The sequence below is a fragment of the Mustela nivalis genome (assembly GCF_964662115.1).
Source record: "Mustela nivalis genome assembly, chromosome: 10".
Taxonomy (NCBI): Eukaryota; Metazoa; Chordata; class Mammalia; order Carnivora; family Mustelidae; genus Mustela; species Mustela nivalis.
This window is the reverse complement of record NC_139029.1, coordinates 6,061,075-6,074,244: the sequence shown is the minus strand read 5'-3', so window position 1 is coordinate 6,074,244 and position 13,170 is coordinate 6,061,075.

Sequence of the window (13,170 nt, the reverse complement as noted above, 5' to 3'; positions counted from 1 at the left end):
AGATTTAAAAGAAAGAAAGAAACCTGGAGGGGACTCAGTACCTGGGGCTACCAGGGAGGGAGGGCCGTGATGAGGGAGACCTTCTTCAGGCATTGAGTTTTATGACTACTGTGTGACCTTGGGGTAGCTACTTAACCTCTCTGTGTCTTTGTTTCGCAGATCCCTCCTCAGGACTGTGAGGGTAACGGGCCAGGTCAGTAGTGCCTGGCACAGACCAGGAGCCCTCCCCTGCGTGGGTTGGGAGCCTGCGGAGGGTTTGAGCTGAGGAGTGACTTTCTCAGGTCCCTCTGGGTCCCTCTGGCCCACAGGGTCCCTCTGGCCGCCGTGTGAAGAGAAGTGGGGGTGAGGGACAAGCAGGGACCCGGAGGTGGGGGGCCGGGTGAGAGGCCTCTGCACGCCTCCAGGTGAGAGGCCGGTGCCTGGGCGGGGGCATGAAGGCGCGGATCGGATTTGAAGCAGGACCAGCTGGGGTCTCTGACAGGTCGGAGCAGGGCTGTGAGGGAAAGAGGAACTCTGGGGTTTTCAGGCAATTGGTGCTGCCATTGTCCGAGCTGGGGAAGCCTGCGAGAGCGGCAGGTGTGCGGCATGGGAGGTCAGGACGCCTGCCCCACGTCCACGGAGAGATACGAGTGGGAATTGGGGTGTCTGGGTCTGGGGCCTGCGGGGAAAGTCGGGAGTGGAGGTGGACGTTCGGGGGTTGTTACCATGTCAGGGGCCTGGAAGCCCTCTGTGGGGTGAGCTCACACTGGCGACGGCAGGTGGAGAGGATCCCCCTCGGGCCCTGAGCCCTCAGGTCCACCAGCCGTAGAGGCGGGGGGCGGGGGCGGTGGATGAATGAGTTCGATGAGCATTTATTGAGAACATACTCTGTTCCGTGCACCGCAGACTGCCGGGATGGGGGATGGAAGGCCCAGGCCCTGGGCTGGGGAGCTTCCAGGCCGATGACAGAGACCCAGGAACAAACACACCAAGGGCCTAGTTTGGGGGCCCGAGCAGTAATGAGGCGCCAAGGCTGACTCGGTGTCAAGAGAGGTTCCCCAGAAGCGGGACCCATCTCAAAGAACAGTCACGTGTTGGGCCTGGGTAGAGCAGTCAGTTAAGGGTCTGACTCTTGGTTTCAGGTCAGATCGTGATCTCAGGATCGTGAGATTGAGCCATGCGTCAGGCTCTGAGCTCAGCGCTCAGGGCAGAGTCTACTTTTGATTCTCTCCTCTCTAAAATAAATACAATCTTTTGAAAAAAAGATTGTATCAAAAGATTGTATTTATTTGTTCGACAGACAGAGATCACAAGTAGGCAGAGAGAGAGGGGGGAAGCAGGCTCCCCGCTGAGCAGAGAGCCCGATGTGGGACTCGATCCCAGGACCCTGGAATCATGACCTGAGCTGAAGGCAGAGGCTTTAACCCACTGAGCCAACCAGGTGCCCAATAAATAAATCTTTTCTTTTTTTTAAGATTTTATTTATTTATTTGTGCAGGGGGAGTGGCAGGCAGAGAGAGACGCAGGCTCTATTCTGAGCAAGGAGCCCGACGTGGGATTCAATCCCTGGACCCTGGAATCATGACCTGAGTGGAAGGTAGATGCTTAACCAACTGAGCCACCCAGGCATCCCTAAATAAATCTTAAAAAAGGGGGGGGGGGCGCCTGGGTGGCTCAGTTGGTTGAGCAACTGCTTTTGGCTCAGGTCATGATCCTGGAGTTAAGGGATCGAGTCCCGCATCGGGCTCCCAGCTCCACGGGGAGTCTGCTTCTCTCTCGGACCTTTTCCTTGCTCATACTCTCTCTCACTGTCTCTCTCTCAAATAAATAAATAAAATATTACAAAAAAAATCAAGTGTTGGAAAGGGAGGAAGAATGTTCCAGAAGAACCCCCAAGAGTGGTGTGGACTGAGAAGCGCAGATGTTAGATGCGGTCCATGTGGGGGTCAGGGGACCCTGATCGGTGGTGTCCAGAGCCTCGTACTGTGTTTGATCCTGAGGGTGTGGGCACCACGGTGCCCAGTGGCAGCGGGGTTGCGGGGGAGAGGGAGGTGATGGGGGTGGGAAGAAATCCCGCCCACCATCTGTTGCGTATCATCTGCAATTATAGGAACGGTTTTCACCTTTTTAAATGGTGGGGGGGAAAAAAAATTAAAGGCAGATTAATAGTTCGTGATACCTGAAAACGATAGGAAGTTCAGATCTCAGTGTCGTTCGCAAGAGGTATGTATGCCTGTTCCTTCCACTGAATGAGGTTCCTAGGGCTCGCGGAGCAAACTCAAACTTTACAGGAAAACTGTCGGGCTTTGTGATCCCTTGTTTGAGAGAGACACAGCAGCCATCAAGACAGAAATTGGGGCTCCAGGCTGGGGGCGGGGGGAGCAGGGGCTGTCCTGCCCCAGAAGTTGCCTCTGAGGCCAGAGACCATTTGGAAAGTGATTCCCTCCTGCTTCTGGAATTTCTCCAGCTCCTCCCCTCCCTCCCCCCAGCAGAGTCAGCGCTCAGGAGGGAGCAAGTGACCTCTGAGAGACTGGCCCTGCCCTGAGAGGCTCCCGCCCAAATCCTCGGGGGTGGGGGGGGAGGCGCTGTGGGCCATGTGGGCCGCTGGGAACATTCCCTCTGGCGTGGTGTTTATGACGTCATCCGTGCTCCAGGCAGGAAGGGGACCGCGTCACCAGTGTGGCCTTCTCAGCAGCACGTTCCCTCACTGGTAGAATGAGGTCTCCCTCCACCTAGAATCAGGTTTCATTGTTTTGTTTTTCCCTTCGGGAACAAACTGTTCATTCAAGGGCAGATGGAAAACGGTGTTTTCGGCAGCAGGAGGCCTGCCTCCCGGAGCTCCGTGGCAGGGACCCACCCACGCGGCTCCTGGAGTTCTCCCCTGAGGGCTTGAGGACAGAGACAGAACCAGAACTCTCTGTCTTGGGAGCCCCCCCCCGCCCCCCACGAGCTCCCCTGACCCTGAAGTGGGCTGGAAGAGCAGGGTTTCCTGAGATGCAAAGCTGTGTCTGTGCCTGGCAGCTTGGTCCCCGGGGACCCAGCAGCTGGTGTGAACTGGTCCAGAGAGACCCCCCCATCAACAGAAGCAGCCTTCACGGGCGCCAAGAACAGGGACCTGAGCCAGACCGCTGTTGGTGTCTACCCCTTCGCAGCTGTGTGAGCTTTGGCCATTTGCTCAACCTCTCTGTGCCCTGCTTCCCCAGCTTCTGTAAAGTGTGGTAATCCTAGTCCTACGTAAAGCTGTTAAGATAATTAAATGATTTAGCGTTTGTTCTTAGAACAATGCTTGGCTCGGAATGTTCTGGAAGTCCTTGTTACATAAACTAAATGAAGGAGGGGACTCTCAGAGGGATTCCGGCTCTCTTGTTCTCTCTCAGATCCCAGAGCACTTTACCCATGAGCTCTCCTGACCCTTAGCTGTTCTTCATTTATTGTGATTGGCTCCAGGGTGGGCACTACCTAGCCCAGAGCCTAGCTCATACGGGTGAATGTTGGTGGAAAAACAAATGAATGAAACACTACCCTTCTCCCCAAATTAACAGGCTATTCCTGAAAAAAGGAGTCCCTGAGAAGCAATCTTCCACGATAATCTCCCCAAAACTTTCAGAGCTGGGTCTGGCTGGGTGCTCTCCTGCCAGGGGCGGTGGGAGAGGGGTGGCTGGGTCGGGCTGGGGACAAGCCGGGGTGCTGAGCGGCACCAAGGGGAACACGTGGCAGAATGGGAGGTGGGGGGGGCAGGAACCAAGGCAGCTGGAGGGTGAGCAGTTTCCTGGAGGACGTGGCTTCCGGCCAGCCCGGCCCGTCCTGCTGACCCCCGGAGAGAAGCCAGGCTCCGCAGACGTTCAGTCAGTGGTGGGTTCCCTCGGTACAGCCTGGGATCCGTTTTTGTACAGCCTGGGATCCGTTTTTGGTGAAGTCCTTGCGTCACTGGGGGCCGGGTCTGCAGCCAATCCTGGGAGGTTAAACCTGCAAAGTGGCTCAGAAACCCAGCATCTTTTGGAGGCAGGAAGTGTCCAGAGAGATGACTTCTGCTCCCTGAAGAGTCAATGGAGGGACTGGCAGAGGAAGGAGGGTGTCCGGGGAGCCGTAACTCATCTTGCCTACAGCTCGGGTCAAGGCATCTGTGAATAATCTTCGCCCTCCGGTTCCCGAAGCACCCTGAGTCATCGGGCTCAGCCGCATCCCAGCTGTTCCCACCTTCACTGGCATCCAGAGGGGATGGTCCCTTCTGGGAGCCTCAGAAATAAAGAATGTGCTGGGGAGCCTCCTTGTCCCACCGCCTTCCGAGCTCCTCTCTGCTCATGGAGGCTCAGACACTGAATCAAGGCTCGCGGGGCCAGCTAGCAGGAGGGGGGCAGAGGCCTGACGTCACTGCTTGGTGGGTCTGCCTATCAGAGCCACCCGGGGAGGAGGGGGTGGGGGACAGCCGATGGAGGACTTCCCCTGTCAGCCTTTGGGGTCTTATATTTAAAACCATGCATGTGGGTTAGAAGCATTAGACATAGGTTTTGGGTTGTGCCTAAAGGCCAGATCGGGATCATTTGGGCTGGGGGAGACCTCTGGACGCCCCACCATCAGCAGTGGGTGCCCGAGGCTTCCCTGTGAGCCACCGCCCATCTCTCCTCATCCCTGCCCAGGGGGGTTTGGGGTGGGCATGGCCCCAGGGTCCAATCGCAGCCAAGGCAAAAAGACCAACTTGTGAAATACTGAAAGTTGCACCCTCGAGTCCAGGACAGGACGGAGCCGGCGCTCGCCCGGATGAGGGCTGCTGGGGTACATGGAAACGAACCCTGGGAGAAACTTGGAAAAGAAACTGTCTTTCCAAGTGGTCTTCCACGACGGCCTGGGGTTCATTCATGTGCAGAGGCCTTGCTATGGCCTGAGCACTGTGCTGGGTACCAGCGAACCAGACCCAGATGTGGCTTTGAAAATCCCCCCGCCTTTGGCTGTGTTGGGGGGCGGGAGGACGCAGGGACGGGTCATTAAAAACAACTCACAGTCAGGTGCTGTGACTGAGCCACACTCGGGGCTGCGGGGAGGCTGGGACGTGGCTTCCCGCTGGAGGAGAGGTGGGGCGCTTAGTCAGGGGAGGCTTTCTGGAGGAGATCATGCCTGAACCGAGTGATAAAGGATGAGTAAGCATTCGGGGGTCGGGCGGGGGTGATGAGAGCATTCTGGGCAGAGGAGACAGAAAGAGCAGGGATGGGAAGGCAGGAAAAGCATTGTGTGTGTGTGTGTGCGTGTGTGTGCACGCGCGTGTGTGTGCGTGCGTGTGCGTGTGTGTGTGTGTGTGTGGCTGGCATATTAAATGAGAGCTGGACTATGCTAGGATGAAGAGGGAGGGGGGCAAAGGTCCAATCAGAAAGGCTGCTTTCTCCCTGCTAAGGAACTGTATTTTGTTCCACGAGGGATGGAGAGATGTAAGGACAGGAGAAGGCACTAGAGTCAGCTCTGCCCCATGTATTCGGTTGTGTGTTACGGAAACCCAGTTCCAGATACCTTGAGCACAAATGGTGGAGATCAGCTTTCAAAAGTGCCATGTCCCGGGACAGGTCTGCCTTCAGGAAGAGCTGGGTCCATGGGCTCAGATCATGTTGGCAGGGGCTCCACCTTTGTGTCCGCTTTCCTTTGTGGGCTCTGTTCTCAGGTAGGCACTGCCTGCCTAGTGGCAAAGGCAGATAGATGCCAGCTGTTCCAGTCTCCCGGCCTGCTGAGTCTGCCCCAGTGTGTGTCCCGTGGTGGCTCTCAGCAGCTGGGATGGAGTCCCTGGGACCATTGCTGAACCAGTCATGGCACCCCATTTGCAAAGTTTGGGACTCTTGCCACCTGGAAGAAGTGAGGCGGGGGCAGGCAGCCCCATGGATTGAGGGGCATGGGGTGGGATGACTTCCCTAAAGTCAAATGCAGGTGCTCTGATCAGGTGAAGGGAGTTGAGGAGCAGGGCAGGTGAAAATGGTGGATGTCCTGTCACATACGGTATGGTTCTATTTATAGGAAGTATCCAGAAGAAGGATGTCCATAGAGACAGGATGAAGATGGGTGGATGCCAGGGGCAGGGCAGAAGGCACGAAGAAGCAGGGGGTTTCCTTTTAGGGGCATGCAATGTTTGGGAGGTAGCTAGAATTGGTGGTGTTTCAACAGTATGAATAAACCCTTTGCTAAGGGCCACTGAACTGTTCTGGTAGTTAATTTTATGTTAATTTTAAGTGAATCTCTCCTTAGTAAAAAAAAAAAAAAAAAGGAAAAAACACAGCAGGTGTCCACCCGCAGGCATCCTGGGATGCTCTGACATCCCACAGGGCCCACTGGCCCAGGGGAGACGCCATTCCTTCCTGCCTTCTCCCTTCTGCAGCCTCAGAGGGTTTGGGGCCTGCAGTGGATCTTACGGCAGAGGCAGTTCTAGGCCTGGTTGCCCGCTGGGCCACCGCCCACCGCAGGGGCCGTGGGAACTGGGTGGTTGGTCCAAGGCTGAGCTCATGTACTTTCATGAGACCTGGTCAAGCAAGCGCCAGTGAGGCGCCAAGGACGTCTTGTTCACCCGCTGTACCTGTTTTCCTGGTGGCTCTGGGTGGTGGGAGGAAGCAGTGCTGCACGAGGCGGGGGAGGGGGGCAAGGTTGGGGCCCCCACGGGTGGGGAGATGGAGCACTGGTTTCCATCATCACTTGGCACCAAAGGTGCGCGTGGGACGCCAGCAGGAGAGAGGGCTAGTCCCGGGGAAGAGCTATTTGCGCTGGACTGTAAAGGGGAAAGAGGGTTTGGGCTTATTACTCTCTGGGCCTTTCCAAATCCTCCCTGTTGGGGTTTGGGCAGAGCCCAGAGCTGCCTTGGGGCTCTCCCAGAATGAGCCTGCCTTGGCTCCTTCAGGAATGGGAGTTTGAATCCAAACCTCCCCTTGGGTTGCTCAGGAGAAGAGGACTTCTGGTCCTTGCAGGCCTGGCACGGGGCTCATCGGGCACGGACGAGGGGACCGGTCCCTTCAGCTGAGCTGTACGCTCTGCTCGTACCTTGAGCCAGAATTGCGCCGATCTCCAGTCCGGGGTCTGGTCTCGATGGATGCTTCAGGGATTCAAGACATGGTCTTGGACCTGTCTGTCCTTGCCTGCACGGAGTCACGGGGGGCTTGAGGGCTTCGTTTCTAGTACAGATTGTGGCTCACTCCTCCCCACCAGCCAACTGGGTCAGAACTGGCAAGTGACTTTCCAGACCCCTTTTGGGGATTCGTCACAATGGAAGCTGGAGATTGATTGGAGTCTGGGACCACGCTTTGCTCGCAAAAGCTGAGATTTCCCACCCGGTTGCCCCTCCTGCTCCCATGTGCAGCGTGGGGCATTCTGGCAGATGTTGGGCTCTGGCGCAGATAAGACAGTGGGTTGTGCGTGGGACCCCGTGGAGGGGTTTTGAATCCTGACTCCACCATTTACCAGCAGAAGGACTCAGGAATAACCTCTTCACTCTGCTGGTACCGTGTGCTCGTCTGTACAAAGGGGATCCCCCAGTTCACGTCCACCTAGACCCTCAGCATGTGACCTTATTTGGAAAGGGGTCTTTGTAATTAAAGATCTCCTATGACATCACGCCAGATTGAAGTGACTGGTGTCCTAAGTCTGATGACTGGTGTCCTTCTAAGAAGGGGAGAGGACACACAGAGAGCCACGCACAGAGGGGAGAAGGCCATCTGACGATAAAACAGAGAGCAGACGGTGTGGCCAAAGGCCACGGAATGCCTGGGGCTACCGGGAGATGGAGGAAGCTGGGAAGGATTCTCCCTGGGAGCCTCTGGTGGGAACGTGGGCCTGTTGACCCCTCGCTTTCCGACTCGTGGCCTCCTGAACCGAGGGAACAAATTTGTATTGTTTTAAGCACCCGGTTTAGAGTAATCTGTGATGGGCGTGATCCTGTGAAACAAAACATCCCCTCAAAGGCGCATCATCGCTGAAAGCGTTTGACACATACGGGACATAGTAGGTGTTCAGCAAACGCCCACAATTGTCACTGTGCTGTCTGCGGCCCTGCAGAGGACCGGCATGCCAGAAGGAGCGCCGTCCGGCTCCCAGGGTGCACTGTCTCACCCCATGCCCTGCTGGCTGCCCGAGGCTGGAGCCCCAGGAGGGCTGAGCCGGAGGCAGAGAAAGCAAGGAGGCCGCTGGGAAGGGCAGTCGCCGGCTGAGGGCTGAGGTCTGCAGGAGGAATGCTCACTGCCGTGAATCATGCCTTGCAGGCCGGTTGCTGCCTGCTAACACATCACACCCCAGAGGGAGGACAGCGGTGACCTCATGCTGGTCGTCCCACACTCAGGGCTCCTCCCAGCACCGCCCAGCCCTCAACGCTGCCCAGAGGGAGCTGTCCCCACCCCACCCCTGCCCAAGTGTGCATGCGCTCTCCTCCCCTGCGCACACAGCAGGACAAGCGGACCTTCGGAGCCAAGACTTCAGTGGAGGTTTATTATTTGGATGCGTTTGGAATGGGCAAGGCGAGCAGTTTCCACTTCCCCGAGGGCAGCCGGATCGGAAACCCTGGATTATGCGCCGCACATCTGCGACGGCTGCCTCGGGAGACCCGGCTGGGATGAGCGTCGAGGGGCTGTGCTCCTGGGGCTGGCGTCCCGTTCTCTCCCACCTCTGTCTGTAAGGACGGGGAAACTGAGGCCCAGAGGAGCCCAGGACTTGCTATATGCCTCCTAATCGGATACCTTCTTGGTGAGAGCAAGGATTGGCATTAAGGATTTATCTTGGGCAAAGCTCTGTCCTTCCTGGACCGGCGTCCTGGTCTGCTTGGCCATCGCTGTGAATCTCGACCACCCCGCTCCTGGTGCCTGGGTGTACCCGGTAGAAACCACTTAGCTTTCTTTGCCCTCTCGCCTTCAGAAAGCAAGCGCGGCTACTAACAGCAGTGATGTTAGCTCTACGAGCTGCCTCGGGGTGCACCTCACCTTCCAAGAGGGAGAAAGTTTTCCCTAGGCCTGGGGTTCCGGTTCTTGGCCACTTTGTTGCCAGACCACCGTGAGCAAGAATTTTAGGAGAGTCTCTTGGGACAGGCCATCCAGCATGGAGGAGGGGTCCCTAGCATCTGGGGCGCACGAAGGCCCTAACCTATGTTCCATCCCTGCTGCAGAGAGCTATAGGCTTGAGCGAGCCGGGCCAGTCCGGTGCATGGGCTGTGATCGGGGATCTGGAACAATGGGCTGGGCCACTTCAAGCTCCCCAAGGCTCCCGCTTATTTATTTTACCAACATAACTTGAAGCCAATATTTAAGCATTACCAAAGCAACAGCCCCAACCCTCAGCCCTTGGTCCCCATCCAGCCCCACATGGTGGGGACGGAGTGGGAGGAGGAGCAAGGAAAAATGAGTCAACCGTGCCCCCCACCTCCCAACCACCTGGGAAAACAGTGACCCAAAAAACAGATCTCAGCTTCGCTTCCAGGGTAGTTGTGCATTCCCATGGTCCTACAGCTCTGTGCCTTTCACGCAGGCAGAACAAAGTCAAGCAAGACCTCTGTCCCCGTATTTTATTTTATTTTTGTTGTTTTGCGTGGAGCCAATAGGCTTTCCAAACATTTTTATTGACATTTAATATACATGAAGAAAGTGTACAAACTGTAAGTGCACAATTTTTGGGTCACAGACTGAGGCAGTCTTTCACTGGCACCAAGATTAAGCAAAGGCACGGGAGCAGCCCCCCCACCGACCCCCTAAAGTCCCCTGTCCCCACTCGTCATTACTATGCCCCCAGGGTGACCGTGATGCTAACCGCTCACCGTGTAGCGTAGTCTTGCCTGTTTTTGTATTTTGTATCATATACATATACTAATCATATACTCTGTTCTCTCCTGGATTGAAGCCAACAGCCTTTTTAGTCCCAGGGACACTTCTCGCCATCAGCTCTGGGGAGGAGAGAGTGAAGAGAGGGCATCTTCCCTGACCCACAGGCTGTGGGTGTCAAGACAGAAGTGGAATGCATCTGTAGAATGGGGGTGGAGGGCAGTCTTGATTTCAAAAAGAAAGACACAACATCCTTTTCCCTTGTGCCCCTGGGACTCGGGTTTCCACCTGATGTGGGGTCATATCGAGCCCCACCAGGGGGTCTCTGGAACCTGGCCCCCCACAAAGTCCTCACTTCTTCTGGTGGGATGCTGGGGCACCTGCATCATTGGCGGGGAGTGAAGCTCTCCCCGGAGGGCTGGCTCCGGTCCCTTCCATGCTGGGCTCCCGGCTGCCTGGTCTGCGGCCCCGTGCACCCGCCTCCATTCCCTGGGCCCCTGCTGCTGCGTTTTGTCCCCGGACCAGGGAGGGGCACGGTTCTTGCTGCTTCATATCCCCCTGGGCCAGGGAGTCCCGAACTATCTGCAGAGAAGGACCAGCAGCTTTCAACGTTTCCAGCTGATAGCAGACGGCCGCCTTTGGGAAATGTGCTAACCGCAGCATTCTCAAGAAAACGAAATAGGAGAAATAAGAGCCATGCGAGATGCAAACCCTCATTTTTTTTATTATTAGAGGCAAACCAAACTGCATTTCACAAAGGCACATAGAAGTTTCTCCCTCTTGACTGTTTCCCTCTTTTGTTGCATTCTCGATGACAAGCCGTTCGCTGACCCCCACAGCCCAGTGGGCCCCTGGGGATCAGACCCCTTGAGGTCCCCCTGCGCGGCTTCAGCTGACCCTGTCCCGTCTCTGTGATCTGTATCTGCCTGGGGCCCTTCCTCCTCTCCTTGGAGGCCCCATCTCTGCCTGATTTCCATGTATGTTGCTTTAGGGGAAGGAAAGATCTGTAATACAACCTCTGCCTGTCGGTTAGGGGATCCTTGTCAGCTCCAAGCCCACAGGCCATGCTCTGCTCAGTTGCTCACAGAACCTGAGCAGGGACGTTTCACTTCTCGCCACCGTTTGTGGCTACTGCCTCTCAGATGCGGACAAGGTCCCCCTGCAGCCGGGTCGGAGTCGTGTCCAGGAGAAGGTCGTGCCATGCCCCGACCCTGATCCCCGTCCTCTCTTCTCCCTTTACCCCCACCCATGTGCTGCGCTGAAACTGGGCACCGCGGTGTCCCCAGGGTGTCCCTAGAGCACGGAGGAGGCACCATTTCCCTCCTCGATGCCTAAGCCTCCGTCCCACAGTCCATTTCCTGAGCCTGTGGGTCCTGGGCTTGTCCTCTCGGGAAGGCTGTCAGGACTCAGGGGGGCGGGCAGCTTTGTTCTAGCTGGGGTGACCGCCCGGTTCATAACCAAGCGCCTGTCCCGGTGCCCTCTCTGTCCCTGCAGGAGACCTGCGATCTCGGCTCCTCTTACTGCTGGGAAGGGTCAGAGGGTGCTCAGCCCCTCCTCCTTACGGTCTGGTCGTCCCTCCCATGGCCATCTATGGTGGGACCAGCTTCCCCAGAGGGTGGCGCATATATGTGTCCGGCCCCAAGCGGTATGGACTCGTCTGACCCCAAGCTCCGAGTACGTGGTGGGACAATGCATGGGAAGGGGAGGCTGAGGAGGACGGAGGGCGGAGGGCGTTTTCTACGTGAGGTTGGTCTCACTGGGGCTTCTTTCGGGCTTGGTGAGGACAGGGTAACCCCAACCAGAGATGGAGTCAGAACGGCCGGGGTTGGGATTTACCAGCTGTCGCCGTCCCTGCGTGTACAAGCCGGCTTGCTTCCCTCTCCTCCCTCATTCCTCAGCGTGCTTGCTGTTTAATAACCCTGGCTGCATACTTCTCTAAACCAAACCATCTGTTTACTAGCTTTTTATAAGCAGTAATAAAGGCAGTGAAGACCCAAGGGCCCTTTGGTCTCTAGGCGGCCGAGGAAGAAGTTGAATGCCACGGCGGGCACCGGGAGGGGCCGTGCGGGGCAGGACCCTGGCCTTCTGCCTGCAGCTGCCTGTTCGAAACCCAGTCTCCTTGCAGAGGAGCTGGGGCTGCCGTTCCCCTGCTCCCCTTTCCGTGGCCCCATCACAGGACTCGGGGGTCACCTGCCCCCGGGCGGGCTGCCTGCTGCATCCGGAGCGAGTGTGGAGGCGCTGGGAAATGAGCTGGGCTCACGGGGTGCCAAGAGGTCACTCTGAGCGAGTGTTCGGAGCCGTGAGTGAGCCCAGGAAAACAATTCGACAACAATGTCGAGTGCCTAGGTGACAGGGGAAAAAAAAAAAAGGAGACTGTTTTGGGAACAGATTTCGGCCTCCGCTTCCAAGGCATTAGTAATTCAAGCAGCACTGAGTGTAATATTTACTTGGGAAACTATGAAAAGTCTGTAACAATGTTCTTTTCCCAGCTTTTATCCTGGGCTTGCTCGGTTCCGAGCGCAGTCAGCCCCCTAATCGCAAACAGAGGCTCACTCTGCCATCTGGCAGCAAGGTGTCCGCACGTCTGTCCCCCCCCCACCCCCGGCCCCCCGGGGCCCCAGGACGCCCCGGATAGCAGGTCCTACCCAGGCACCGGCGCAGGGACCCCAGCACTGCTTGGAGGAGGAGCAGGAATGGTGCTGCTGCTGATGAGAGTGTCTGGCCCGGTGCTTTAGGAAATTTTCAACTTGTTTTATTTCATTTTTTGGTGAAGGGAAAAGGGCGGGGAGGGCTAGGGAGGGCGGCCAGTGATCCCTGTTTGCCTGGGACAAAAGAGGGCTTTTGGGCTACAGAACTCGGTGTTCTAAAACCAGAGAATTCCCAAGCAAACCAGAATGAGCTGGTCACCCTGGTGAGAGGGGACGTCCACGGGGCAGGAGAAAGCACAGAGTTCAATGTCAGGGCTTATGGTTTGTCCTGAACTCACGGTTTGTCCTCCCTGGGAAAGTCAGGTCACCTCCCAGGGCTCATCTGTAAAAGGGAGGGATTGGACCTCTGTGGGGTGATGTCATTCCGCCGGCCACAGGCAGGGCAGGTAAGCTGAGTGGGAGGGGGCCGGCGTGAGGTCATGGATGCTCCATGGGGGTGGTGGGGTCCTAGGAGACCCCAAGAGGAGGCTCCGCCCCTCCCCCAATCACCCCTCCCCCCCAGCCCGACATAATGCCGGTCCTGGTCTACCAGACTGAGTTTCTAAAGAATTTTTTTTTTTTTTTTTTGGTGAAAGCTCCCAAATTCTGAAGTGTTGGCTCCTATTAATGACATCCTGCACAGGCCACACAAACACAGCTGACTGCCAAGTTGGCTTCTGGGCAACTGATTTGCAGCCTCTTGACTACACATTTTCTGTTTCCTGTCAGTTCTAAAGTTCAGT